Source organism: Anolis carolinensis, chromosome 6 (assembly GCF_035594765.1).
Source record: "Anolis carolinensis isolate JA03-04 chromosome 6, rAnoCar3.1.pri, whole genome shotgun sequence".
Taxonomy (NCBI): Eukaryota; Metazoa; Chordata; class Lepidosauria; order Squamata; family Dactyloidae; genus Anolis; species Anolis carolinensis.
The window spans coordinates 30,951,406-30,965,726 of NC_085846.1; positions in this window are offsets into that span (position 1 = coordinate 30,951,406).

Sequence of the window (14,321 nt, forward strand, 5' to 3'; positions counted from 1 at the left end):
ATAGCTGAAGGCAGCTTGGCAGAATTCCTTGTCCCTGCCACTGACTGGCTGTAAGAAGGCATCTAGTTTGGTCGGACTTCTGTTCCACAGCCTCCAGGTGACCTTCTGAACCTAACAAAAAGGCATTGCACAAGGAGATACTTGATACCTCCTTCTGCAGGAGCCATATAGCTTCTTTGCACACCTAGAAATGAAGAAGCTGCTTCCATTCCTGTCCAAGGGGGAATCAATCCTCCTCCTCCTCCTCCTCCTCCTCCTCCTCCTCCTCCTCCTCCTCCTCCTCCTCCTCCAGGGATTCAAGAGCTGCTAAATGACTTCTGGATCCACAATTGTAGCCAATCCGTGGTTGACATGGTGGAGAACAGAGCTACATTTCAGAGCGTCCAGTGATCCTTTCAGATTAGGAGGAGGAAAATAAGTTTTCAACTCCCTGAGTCATCATCACAGTTATTCTGGGAGCAAACTATATTTCACCTGAATAACAGTTGGGTCTTACCCATTGTAACAAGTAACAGTAGCAAATTAAAATATAATGTAGCTAATTTGTGATGGGAACGTATTTGGCCAGAGGGAATATCACCTCCCAAGTTCCAAGGTCTGTGCTGTTAGTTTCCTAGTTAGAACAAGATGTATATAGGTGTGTGTATGTGTGTTTGAGTGAAGGTGATGCTTGCTGCACTAGCGAGACCCTTCTGATGCCCTTTAACGTGCCCATGGAAGTGGTGTGTACGCTGCCTGGAGGGGGTTACCATAGCAATTTCCATCTTATATGATAATGAAGACACATCCTGATAAAAACCCAAACGCAAAGGTCACGCCGGAGTGTGTTAGCACAGCAACAAAGCTGCCTTGTCATGCTAGGTGAGGGCAGCTTCTCAGATGATGGAGAGATCCGTTCCCGCATGCAGCGGAAAAAACTGGAGACAAGAGACAGCAAAGGATAGAATATTAAAAATCAGACAAATAAGAAACTCAGTTTCCCTCCCTTCTTCTTTAAATTTCATCTAATGGGAAGAAGAGACCCACTGGCATTTGACAGATGAAAAGTGGCTGAGCCATATCAGAGTGTGATTAAAAGGTGTAGCCAGGTGACAAGACTGAATAAGCCATTAATGTGGAAGAGTATGCAAACTACTGTTTTAAGTACAGAAATCCAGATATTTATGTTTTGAGAGGGGAAAACTGTCCCCCTTCTTCTCTTCTCCTTCCTTCTGTATTAATTGAATGCCAGTTATTTTTTCCCTTTGGAATCATGTTGCAGCAACCAAAGCAAGTTGAGATGAAAGGAGAGGGTGTGAGAAATAGAGGGAAATTGGGACTTTTTATAGTTAAGGAAGTGGGACAGCAAAGGATTAACTGAAACTGTTCTTGCTAAACTAATATAGAACAGAGATATCTTCTTCCTTCTTTACGTTGTCATTTCAGCAACATGTATGTGTGGCCACTTTGCGACAACTGTATTCCTTGCTTGAGTGTCATCCCAGTGAGATGAAACTAGAGAGAACTACATGTTTTACTGAAGAAAGCAGTGGTTGAAGAGCTCATCCCTATTATTTATTTATTAAAATATTTTCACCTTGTCCTTTATTATTGGACCCCCAAGGGAGGCATACAAGATGAACAATTTCAAACACTGAAATAATTTTGTTTTAAGATTAAAACAATAAATAATTGAAATATTAATGAAACAATAGTTAAAACAACTTGAAAAGCTGCAACAATTTATAGCCAATTACGTATAAGAAAAATTTAAACAAATTAGTGTCTGAGGATTTGAACTTTCAAATGATCAGACTGGAAGCAGGTTGGCAGCTAATGCAGTTCTGTTATGACTGGTGTTATATACTGTCTATATGGCATCGTGTTTCTTTGCCCCATGAAACAGAAGTGACAATGATGGTAGCTGCAATTACCAATAACATCTTGAAGGCCACACACTTCCCAGTTCTGTCATTGAGTTTACAGAACCACAGCACGCTACCAACTGTTGTAAATTAAGGATCCAGAACTAATAGAAATGGCACCTCTCCTCTGCATTTGTTCTAGCAGCAATTTAAGAAAAAGACATTATTTGAGTGAGCTCTAGTTAATCCTCCTGTTGCCACTTAAGTATGGAGTAGATTCAGAAACTGGATTTTGCTGTCTGAGGGCAGAAGAATACAAATACTTCCCCTGCCACTAGCAGATTGCGTAGTGAGCTAATATGTGGCAGAAGCAGATGTTTCAGAGACTTTCAGTACTTTAATTAAAGCTGTTTAAGATTCAGTGCTAATTACAGTGGCATCCTCTAGTGGGGGAAAGCCTGCTTTGCCTTTGTATGGGGGAAAAACCCTAATGTTCCCATTGATCACATTGGCCTTCATCATTTCTATGAACTGGAACACCCTTGGCCAAAAATCTCTGGGGAAGGAGGAAGAGGGAGATGAGGTGACACAGAGGGGAAATGAAAGCCCTGGAAATAGAAATCTAGCTGATCTCTATGTTTACCAGTCTGTATTTGACATCTGATCCCTTTGGCTTTGTTCTTGTCACACTCGCAAGGCCCTAGCGCCCTTTACTAAAGGCTTAAATTAAGCTTCACTAAACCTGCCAAATGGACCTACTTGCAGGCATACCTTTTGTTCCTTCGCCAGCAGCAAACTAGGCAAGGGAATGCAAATTAACTCTGCACACAGAGCAAGATAATGAAATTTTCCATTGTATTGTTCAGTTTCAGACTGTGCTACTTAGATAGCATCGCTGGGCTTTTGCTGTTAGAAATAAAAATAAAGTCTTATTTCAAATTTTTTTCTTTCTTTTAAGGACAGTGCTTGGAAGTATGATGTGAGGGAATGAACAGATTAAAATACAAGTGGAGAGTGGTGTAAATTTATTGATTTGTTTTGTTGTGTGCATCTAGCCATCAGTCACTCCATCAGACTGCAGCAGAGTGAGAGGTAGGAAGAAGGGATGATCTAGGAACCAATGACTTTTGCCTCCTCTTCTCCTTCAACAGTTTTTATTCAGAGGAGTTGTTACAATGACTTCTTAGTAGTGATCTCCTTCTCTTTGGGACTTCATGCCTTCCAACTGATGTCCATTAGCACCCATCAAAATAAACCTTACCTACTTAGACAGATGCTTGATGTTCCAACTTAGTATATGCAGATGGGATAGCTAAGAAGGTGTTCTTGATCAATGGGATGGACAGAAGAGGTCAAACAGTAAAGCATATATAAAGGAGAGAGGGATGCCACATTATAGGTGGCTGGATTAAATCATGGAAGCCACAATCCTAGATTTGCAAGACCTCAGTAGGGCAGTGTATGACTGGAGCCCTTTGGAAGTCACCCAATCATATGATCACCAGAAGCTAAAGTCAGCTCTATGACAAATAATGACAATGTAAACCCTCATGGTGAAGTGCTTTAAACTAGGATCACAGATAAGAAGGTCCATTCCCGGTGAGCTTTTGCTAAACCAAATCTGTCAGAACAGAGAACAAGCACTCTGGTTGAAGGCAAACTACAAAGGTTTAATTACAGTTTGTCCAAAATTACAGTTTGTGCAAGTACAGTAGAGTCTCACTTATTCAAGCTAAATGGGCCGGCAGAAGCTTGGATAAGCGAATATGTTGGATAATAAGGAAGCATTAAGGAAAAGCCTATTAAACATCAAATTAGGTTATGATTTTACAAATTAAGCATCAAAACATGTTTTACAACAAATTTGACAGAAAAAGCAGTTCAATACGCAGTAATGTTATGTTGTAATTACTGTATTTACGAATTTAGCACCAAAATATCACGATATATTGAAAACATTGACTACAAAAATGGCTTGGATAATCCAGAAACTTGGATAAGCGAGGCTTGGATAATGTGATGACTCATGGGCCTTGTAGTCCTGCTCATGACATTGTGATGCCTGATGAAGAAGAAAACTTGGGTTTTTTACCTTCCCAGTCAGAACTGGAATCTTCTCAGCAAGATCTTTCCCAGGCAGATCTGGGAACCTTGCACCTGCAAGAAAGCTGTGTCCCAGAAGTATGTCAAACAAACCCTGAGCCTACATCTCCTGTGTTCTCTCGCCATGAATTTTGTAAACAACAGAGAGGTTTGGAAGCAGCCTCGCGCAGGAGTGCTAGAATAACAGCTAAGAATTTAGCCAATTAAGCCTGCTTTTCGTGAGAATCTTTAAGGAGTCAAACATCTGGCCTCAGAGTTTAGCTTTCGTTTCTGGTTTCCAGAGAACTGCTTCGGCGGGAAAGTTAGACTCTATATAGGTGTTTTACCCGCGAAGTAACTTTGCGGAGTCAATTCGTCAGCCTCCGGAGCGAGTTGTGTCTGGACAGCGCGCTCCGTTTCAAGCCTCGTTCCTGCTCAAGCCTTGTCCTGGTTTCCAGCCTTCGCTCCTGTTTCCCAGCCTTTGTTTACCTACGGACCTTGCCTTGTTTCCCAGGACTAAACCTTGCCTTGTTTCACGGATTTTACCAAGTTATTCCACGGACCTTGTTCTTGTTCCTCGTTACCTTGTTCCACGATTCAAGCCTTGTTTCAAGTATCAAGTTATTTCCTAGCCTTGCTCAAGTTCATGGACTAAAGGACCTTGTCATCTCCCCTCACTTTGCTTGGCAAAGTGAGTGTTTCGGTTATTTGGATTACAACTTTGGACCTTAATATTTCATATTGGACATTGTTTCTTTGGACTAATTCTGACCTTTCCTGAAAGGTCTAATTCTGGACTATTTTCTACACTTGTTTTTATTAACTTTATATATTCCTTCAATAAAGATATTAGATAGATTCTGGCCTCTGTGTATGGTTATTGGTGCCTTGCAGCCTGGGTCCTGACAGTTTGACTCCGCCACCCTAAGCACCAATTAACCTCGGCCAGTATGTCTACCGGAGCCGGACCTGGACCGGGCGGCCAGCCGATTACCTACACCATCGACAAGGATGAGGTGGACCGAATCCGTGATAAGCTCAATGCACAGGATGGGGAAATAAAGGGTTTGAAGGAACGCGGAATCCGTCTTCCGGCCATGGCGTTGCCAACCAAGTTTACTGGAGAAGCTTCTAAGGTTCATGTTTTCCGTCGCCAATGTCAAGCTTATCTAGAGGCCCGTGCTGCCGAGTTTCCCCAAGAAGACATCAAAGTGGCGTGGGTTTACAGTCTTCTAGACGGGCCAGCGGCCAACTGGGCGACGGCACTGTTCGACCAAGCCTCTCCACACCTAAGATCAGCGCAACGCTTCTTGGACCACCTTAAGGAGACTTGGGGAATCGAGGACAATTTGGAGGCAGCCGGTCACAAACTCCGCCGCCTCTTCCAAGGAGACAGACCCATGTCTCAGTACATAGCCGAGTTCCGAGTGCTGGCCCACAACACCGGCTGGAATGATGTAGCCCTCAGAGGACAATTCCGGGAGGGTCTCAACATCGAAATGCTGGAGGAAATCTCCAAGGTGGATCCTCCCCAGACCCTCGAAGCACTCATTGATCAATGTTTACGGGCTGAAGTCATGATTGCCAACAGGAAACAGTGGGTTCGAGGCCAGAGCGATAGAGCTGGGGCAAAACCCCCCGCTCCCGCCAGCGTTCAGCCACGTCCAGTGTGGAGACCCCCACCACCAACCCCATACCCCAGAGGAAGCGAGGAGGTGCCGATGCAGTTGGGCAACGTGCGTCCCAGACTAGATGCCGCCGAGAAGGCCCGTCGTCAACGCTTAAACCTCTGTTGGTACTGCGGGAACGGGGGCCACTTCGCCAGAGAGTGCCCAGCCAAAGGGAAGCCCGCCGCCCGTCTTGCGGCGGCGTCCTCCACGGAGACGAAGGCGTCTGAGGCGGCTGGCACACAGCCGGCGGGGGAAGCCAACGACCGGGCGTAGAGAGGCTCGCCAACCCGGTCAAAAAACCCATTCAAGAGCCGCCAACCGGGGTCCTGTTCCTTCTAGTGGTCACCTTATGGTCAGCAAAAAAGGGACCCGTCATGATCCACGCCATGATAGACTCCGGAGCCACCAACAATTTCATTGATAGAGAGTATGCCGACTCTCTGGGATTACAATATCATGACTTCAAGAATGCCCGTGTGGTGCAAGCCATAGACGGCCGCCCCCTCAAGACGGGCCCCGTAAGCCAGTGGTCGGAACCCACCAGGATGTGGATAAGAGAACATATGGAAGAGATTTCCTTCTTTGTTACTGAGGTTCCCCATTTCCCTGTGATTTTGGGGATTCCATGGCTGACACTTCACGACCCAAGCATCTCCTGGTCCAACAGGGAGCTGCAGTTCGCTTCAAAGTACTGCCAAAACCATTGCCTCGTAGCCAAGGTCTGCCATACCACAGACACCGAGCCCATTATCACCTTGCCAAAGAAGTACTCCGAGTATTGGGATGTATTCAATGAAAAAGAAGCCGAGAGACTACCCCCACATAGACCTTATGACTGTGCCATTGACTTGGTGGAGGGGGCCCCGATCCCGCGAGGGCATCTCTACTCCCTGACTGAACCGGAGCAAGAAGCTCTCAGGGAGTTCATAGAGACAAACCTTTGCAAGGGATTCATCAGACCCTCTCAATCTCCAGCCGCCTCCCCGGTGATGTTTGTGAAAAAGAAGTCAGGAGACTTACGCTTGGTGGTGGACTATAGAGCATTGAACAATATCACAAAGCGAAACAGCTATCCCCTGCCTTTAATCTCGGACCTTCTAGACCGACTCCGAGGAGCCAAGGTCTACACCAAGCTGGATCTTCGGGGGGCTTATAATCTAGTTCGCATCAGAGAAGGGGACGAGTGGAAGACCGCCTTCCAGACTAAATTCGGATTATTTGAGTCCCGAGTTATGAATTATGGATTATGCGGAGCTCCCGCAACGTTCCAGCATTTTGTCAATGACATCTTTCAGGATTATCTAGATCGGTTCTTGATAATCTACCTCGACGATTTTTTGGTGTTTTCTAGATCACAATCAGAGCATGAGAACCACGTCAAAATGGTGTTACAACGATTGCGGGATCATGGGCTCTATGCCAAGCTGGAAAAATGCGCTTTTGATCTACAAGAGGTAGATTTCCTGGGGTACCGCATCTCGCCTCTAGGGCTCTCCATGGACCCGGCAAAGGTTTCAGCAGTATTGGAATGGCGGGCGCCAACCAACAAGAAAGAGGTGCAGCGTTTCTTGGGGTTCGCGAACTATTACCGCAAGTTCATTCCAGATTTTGCCCGCTGGTCTGACCCAATCACCAGCTGCATCCGTGGGAAACAGCCCTTCCGCTGGACAGATCAAGCAGAGAAAGGGTTCCAGCAACTAAAGAAATTATTCACGTCCCAGCCAATTCTTCAGCACCCAGATCCTGAAACCCTTTTTGTTGTGCAAGCAGACGCCTCTGATGTGGCAATTGGGGCTGTACTCCTACAACCGGTGGGAGATCACCTTCATCCTTGTGCCTTTTATTCCCGTCAACTAACAGCACCAGAGAGAAATTACACCATCTGGGAAAAGGAACTATTGGCCATAAAGGCAGCCTTTGAAACTTGGAGACATTGGCTAGAAGGGGCCAAATTTCCCATTGAAGTCCATACTGATCATCGGAATCTAGAGCATCTAAGAACCGCCCGCAAACTAAATCAGAGGCAACAACGTTGGGCTTTATTCTTTGAACGTTTTAACTTCCAGATTCATTATGTAACCCCAGCTCAAACCAAGCAAGCAGACGCCCTGTCACGTAAACCGGAATACGCTGCAGGACGCAAGGAGACCTTTGAATCCCAACTATTACAACCCGAGAACTTTGCCACGCTCACAGTGGGGAACGCCAAATCCACTCTCATTGATTCAACTTCTCCTACTCTTGGACCCCTCTGTGCTCAAGAAATCAGGGCTAATCAGCAAGCAGATGCCTGGGCGCAAGACCAACTCCGTCAAGGATTGCAATTTCCCTTCTCACTTAAGGATGGACTGCTTTGCTATAGAAATCATGTTTATATCCCACCAGGGCAGGGCAGGGAAAAAGCACTTCGTCTGTGTCATGACTGCAAGCCAGCAGGGCATTTCGGACTATTTAAAACCATGCATTTGATCCTAAGAGATTTCTGGTGGCCCAAGATCCGCAAGGATGTGGAAAAATATGTCAACACCTGCCCAGTATGCCAGCGCTCCAAGACAAGACGGGAGAAGCCCTCAGGGCTTCTGCATCCCCTTCCTACTCCATCTCGCCCATGGGAAATAATCTCTGCGGATTTTATCACTGACCTACCACCTTCCTGTGGATTCACCACGATCCTAGTGGTGGTGGACCTTTTCACCAAGTTAGCCCATTTCATTCCCTGTGAAGGCCTTCCCACGGCCAAAGAGACGGCAGATCTATTCCTCCAACATGTTTTCAGATTACATGGATTGCCCAAGAGTCTGGTCACAGACCGTGGATCTCAATTCACCTCTCGTTTCTGGAAGGCACTACAAAAACTATTGGGCATAGACTCTCGTTTATCTTCAGCTCATCATCCTCAAACAGATGGGCAAACGGAGCGCACCAATGCCACTTTGGAACAGTACCTTCGCTGTTATGTAAACTACCAACAGGATAATTGGGCTTCTCTATTACCACTGTCAGAGTTTGCCTACAACAATGGAGTCCAGGCTTCTACAAAAGAAACGCCGTTCTTTGCAAACTACGGCTTCCATCCACGTTTCTTTCCCCCTGTCATTGAAACTTCAGAAGTCCCCGCAGCAGAGGATTGGCTGCAGGAACTCACAGCGGTGCAACAACTTTTGCTCCAACAACTAGACCAAGCCAAGGAGGACTATAAACGTCACGCGGACAAACATCGCCAACCGGGCCCCGAAATCAAGGTAGGAGATCGGGTTTTTCTGTCCACTCGCTTTTTGCCCTCCCATCGCCCTTGCCGGAAGTTAGATGCCCGTTTCATTGGCCCCTATCCTGTGGTGGCGCAATTAAACCCCGTGACTTTCAAACTCCAACTTCCGCGTTCAATGCGCATTCACCCAGTGTTTCACCGCTCCCTGCTCCTTCCGGCGGATGATGTGCGTCCTGATACAGACCAACCGGCCCCCCCTCCTGTTTTGATGAATGGGGAGGAGGAGTTCGAGGTTGAGGACATTTTGGATTCTCGCTTTCACCGCCGCCGCCTGCAATATCTCATTGACTGGGTGGGTTTTGGCCCTGAGGAACGTTCTTGGGAAGACGCCTCCACAGTCCATGCTCCTGATCTGACCCGTCGCTTTCATCAGACCTATCCCGCCAAGCCACGACCTCGCGCCTCGGGGAGAGAGTCCCAGTTTGGGAGGGGGCTTGAGGAGGGGGATAGTGTGATGACTCATGGGCCTTGTAGTCCTGCTCATGACATTGTGATGCCTGATGAAGAAGAAAACTTGGGTTTTTTACCTTCCCAGTCAGAACTGGAATCTTCTCAGCAAGATCTTTCCCAGGCAGATCTGGGAACCTTGCACCTGCAAGAAAGCTGTGTCCCAGAAGTATGTCAAACAAACCCTGAGCCTACATCTCCTGTGTTCTCTCGCCATGAATTTTGTAAACAACAGAGAGGTTTGGAAGCAGCCTCGCGCAGGAGTGCTAGAATAACAGCTAAGAATTTAGCCAATTAAGCCTGCTTTTCGTGAGAATCTTTAAGGAGTCAAACATCTGGCCTCAGAGTTTAGCTTTCGTTTCTGGTTTCCAGAGAACTGCTTCGGCGGGAAAGTTAGACTCTATATAGGTGTTTTACCCGCGGAGTAACTTTGCGGAGTCAATTCGTCAGCCTCCGGAGCGAGTTGTGTCTGGACAGCGCGCTCCGTTTCAAGCCTCGTTCCTGCTCAAGCCTTGTCCTGGTTTCCAGCCTTCGCTCCTGTTTCCCAGCCTTTGTTTACCTACGGACCTTGCCTTGTTTCCCAGGACTAAACCTTGCCTTGTTTCACGGATTTTACCAAGTTATTCCACGGACCTTGTTCTTGTTCCTCGTTACCTTGTTCCACGATTCAAGCCTTGTTTCAAGTATCAAGTTATTTCCTAGCCTTGCTCAAGTTCATGGACTAAAGGACCTTGTCATCTCCCCTCACTTTGCTTGGCAAAGTGAGTGTTTCGGTTATTTGGATTACAACTTTGGACCTTAATATTTCATATTGGACATTGTTTCTTTGGACTAATTCTGACCTTTCCTGAAAGGTCTAATTCTGGACTATTTTCTACACTTGTTTTTATTAACTTTATATATTCCTTCAATAAAGATATTAGATAGATTCTGGCCTCTGTGTATGGTTATTGGTGCCTTGCAGCCTGGGTCCTGACAGATAAGTGAGACTCTACTGTACCAGCCAATGCTCAAAATGTACAAGCATAACTCCATAGAAAAATACAAAATATTTTATATACTTCTGACAGCTATTCCCGTGTGAGCCGCTCCAAGTCCCCATTGGGGAGATGGAGGCGATATACAAAAATGAAGTTGTTGTTGTTGTTGTTGTTGTTGTTGTTGTTATTATTATTATTATTATTATTATTATTATTATTATTATTATTATTATTCAGACTTCCCGTACCTTCTCCTGGCTAGGATTTATGTAGGAATTAGCTGGAGCTTTCCCTGATGTCACTGACAAGAGAAGATGATCCCTATGGTGGGAAGGAGAACAGCTGATTATTGGTATGTTTAAAGGTCCAGACTATTGTACAGATACCCACGTGGAGGATTGCGAAACTGAAGGGGATGATGATGTGGGTATGGAGATGGTTCCTTGATTGACTTAGGTGTCCAATTCTGTGGTGACAAAGGTGGAAGCCCAGAAAACAAAAGGTGACAATCCTGGATAACCAGAGGTTTGAATGCCTATTTTAGAAGGCTAATCTATCCATATTGTGGTAAGATCATTGGGAGAGACCCTGATCTCGATTCCACCACCCTTGCAAGTGCAGTTGGTGGGGACAAGAGACAGGGCCTTCTCAGTGGTGGCCTTTTGTCTGTGGAACTCCCTCTCTAATGAAATCAGGTTGCCCCCTCCCTTTTATCCTTTCAGAAAAAAACCCAAAACGTGGCTGTAGGACCAGGCATTTGAGCAGCAAATGCAGCAATAATAATAAGAACAATTTATGCGACTGATAATGAATGGACCCCAGACTATGATTTAGAGTTGTGCAATTTTTAAATGATGTTTTTATAGTTGATGTTTTAATCACCTGTTTTTAATTGTATTGTTTTTATAACTGTTTGTTTTTGGCATCTAATGATTGCTGGTTGTGAAGCCACTCCGAGTACCCCTGGTGTGAGAAGGATGAGATACAAATGTATTAAATAAATAAATAATAAATAAATATGTTTTCTCTTCCATGGGAATGGTAAGCCTCCTGTCATAGTAAACAAGTACACATCCTAAGCCCATCTTGTTGATAAAGGGATCATCTGTCTTACACACATACACAAAGGGTCTGATAATATCTGGCTTGGGAGATCTCTGGAGGGCCCTTTCTTAATTATTCAGCAATCTCTGTTCCGATGAGCTTATGCAAATAGGGGGCACTGGGGAAGCAGATGCCTTCAGGATACATTTGATACCATTTTATACATTTAGAAAGTGATACAGTACACAAGCAGTACAAGTTACACAAGAAATATTATAACACATGGAGCTGGGGGTGGCGACGGCCGACAGGAAGCTCTGGCGTGGGCTGGTCCATGAGGTCACGAAGAGTCGGAAGCAACTGAATGAATAAACAAGAATATTAAAGCATTTAGATATGATATAGTTCGGGGTACAATTGCTGTTGGGTCCCTCTGGCACCTCCAGTGGTTTCGACAATGCGGAACTACAAAAGATTCAAAAATAAAGGAAAAATCATATCTCTTGCTTGAAGTTCATAAATGTTTGGGGTGGGGGGTGCCATGGCTCGACAATACTGGGAACCTTTTGTATTAAGAAATGAAATAAAAATCATTTTAAAGAAATAAACAATGAAAGAAGAGTATGCTTCAGCAAGTATTCAATACTCCTTCCATCAGGGAGCAAGAAATTAGAGATAATCTCATGCTGAGTCTCTGATTTAGAAAACCTGATCAGAGGAAAGCTGCTGCAGTAATGGGAACCATCAGGGAGCATAGGTTTCTGCTTAGCTTAGAGGCAATGCTGGGCAGCCCTGGAGCAATTAGGTTAAATGCCGCTAAGTTTCCTGAGAACAGCAGAGCTGCCTCAAGTGTAAGTTTCAAGCACTATGAAAAAAAATTAGAATGCAGTTCTGCAGAGATCCATAGGTAGAATGATCCACTGTTGTCTATTGAAATATATGTGCAATGTTTGACTCCTTGCCAAAAAACACCACCAACTATACCTGCGGCAAGTGCAAATTGGTAGCTCTTTTGGAAAAGAAGGTCAGTGCATTACAACTACATGTTATGTGTCTTTAAGACATTAGATAACAGGAGAACTTCCTGGATATAATCGAGCCAAGAGAAAGAAACTGCCAAGGAAAATGATGAGGCCTGTAACTGAGGGAACACCCTGGAGGAAAATCATTGTCTGGAGCATGTGACTAAGATGTGATTCAGACTTAGGCTTATTTTATAAATAAGAGATCTCCAAGTTACTCCATCGTCAGCCCTGCTCGGGTCCTGTAGACTCAAGGCTGTGGCTTCATTGATCGAGTCTCTCCATCTGGAATGCAGTCTTCATTTTTCCTTACTGCCTTCTACCTTATCAAGCACTATTGTCCTTTCTAGTGAGTCTTATTTTCTCATAATATGTTCAGAGTTTGACAGACTCCGCTGAGTCATCTTGGCTTCTAGCCAGAATTCAGGTTTGATCTGCTCTTGAACCTACTTATTAGTCTTTTTAGCTGCCCACCGTTTCCGTAGAACTCTTCTTCAGCACATCTCAAGTGAGTACACTTTTCACAATTATACAACGCAAATACAATGGTATGGGCAATCCTAACTTTAGTATTCAGTGGTGGGATTTTTGGGGGGATTATGTGTTTTAAAATTCATTTTAATTCTATTTATATTGTTTTAATTGTATTTTAACTGTCACACAAATAACATTTTTTTTAAAAAAAAAAGGTTTTACATTGATCAAAGGGTGTGGTTGTTAGCCTCCTTGACACCCCTCAGGGAAAAAGGCAGGGTATGAATATAGCAAATAAATAAATAAATAAATTTACATTTCAGAATTTTCTAGAGCTGCCCTTCCAAGTCCTAGTGAAGAAAAAACGAATGGTCATAGATGATTTAAAGGAGTTTAAAGTAGACAATGAAGAGTTTGAAATAGTTCAAGATTTTCCATACCTTGGTTCAGTCATTAAGCAGAATGGAGTCTGCAGTCAAGAAATCAGAAGATGCCTATGACTTGGAAGGATAGCTATGAAAACAAGGTCATAAAGTGTAGAGATATATCACTAAATATGTCTGAGTCGCTTTGGGTCCTGTTTAGGGAGAAAAGTGGGATACAAATAAAAATTTATTTATAATTTATTTAAATACTAAAGTTAGGCTTTTCCAAGTCATCATATTTCCATAATCTGTGACTGCATTTCAAACAGAAAGAAGATTTTGAGTGGAATTTCTCAGGGTTTTATTCTAGAGCCATTACTTTTCAAGATTTCTATCAATGATTTAGATGACGGGGTGGAGGGAATTATTGTCAAGTTTGCAAAACAAAACCGGGAAAGGTGGCTAATACATTGGGGGATAGGAACAGAGCTCAAAAGAATCCAGATAAACTAAAAAATTAGGCAGAAATTAATAAAATTCATTTTATTAATTGTACATTTAGGTCAGAAAAACCAAATCCACATGGAGATGCATGTCTCAGTAGTGCTACAGTACATATGAAAATAATATTGGGATTATTGTTGACTATAAGGTGAATATAAGGTGTTAAGCTGCAGTAAAGAAGGTGAATAATATTTTTGCTTGAATTAAAGAAATATAATTTCAGTTTTGAGGAATGTAACAGTCCTACTATATACTAGGCTGGCCAAACTCATCAGGACTGAGTTCAGTTCTGGGTACTATATTTTAAGATAGTCTGTACTTGCACAACTACCAAGGAGTGGGTTGGTAGGCTAGTAGGCCAGGATGCCCTGTTTTTACATGGTTTTACTGTTTTACATGATTTTACTGTATGTGTGGGTAAGGGTGTACGTTTTGTATGTTTTATATGTTTTGATATGGTCAAAACTGACTAATCAATAAAGAGTTGTTGTTGATAGTCTAGTGGTTTTGCTATTGAAAAATCAACCCACCCCCCAGTAATGATATCTGGGATCTCAGCCCCAGTCAAACTCCAAATATTACTGGGAGGATTAAACTCCTCAGGCCATAAGCAATGCCTTT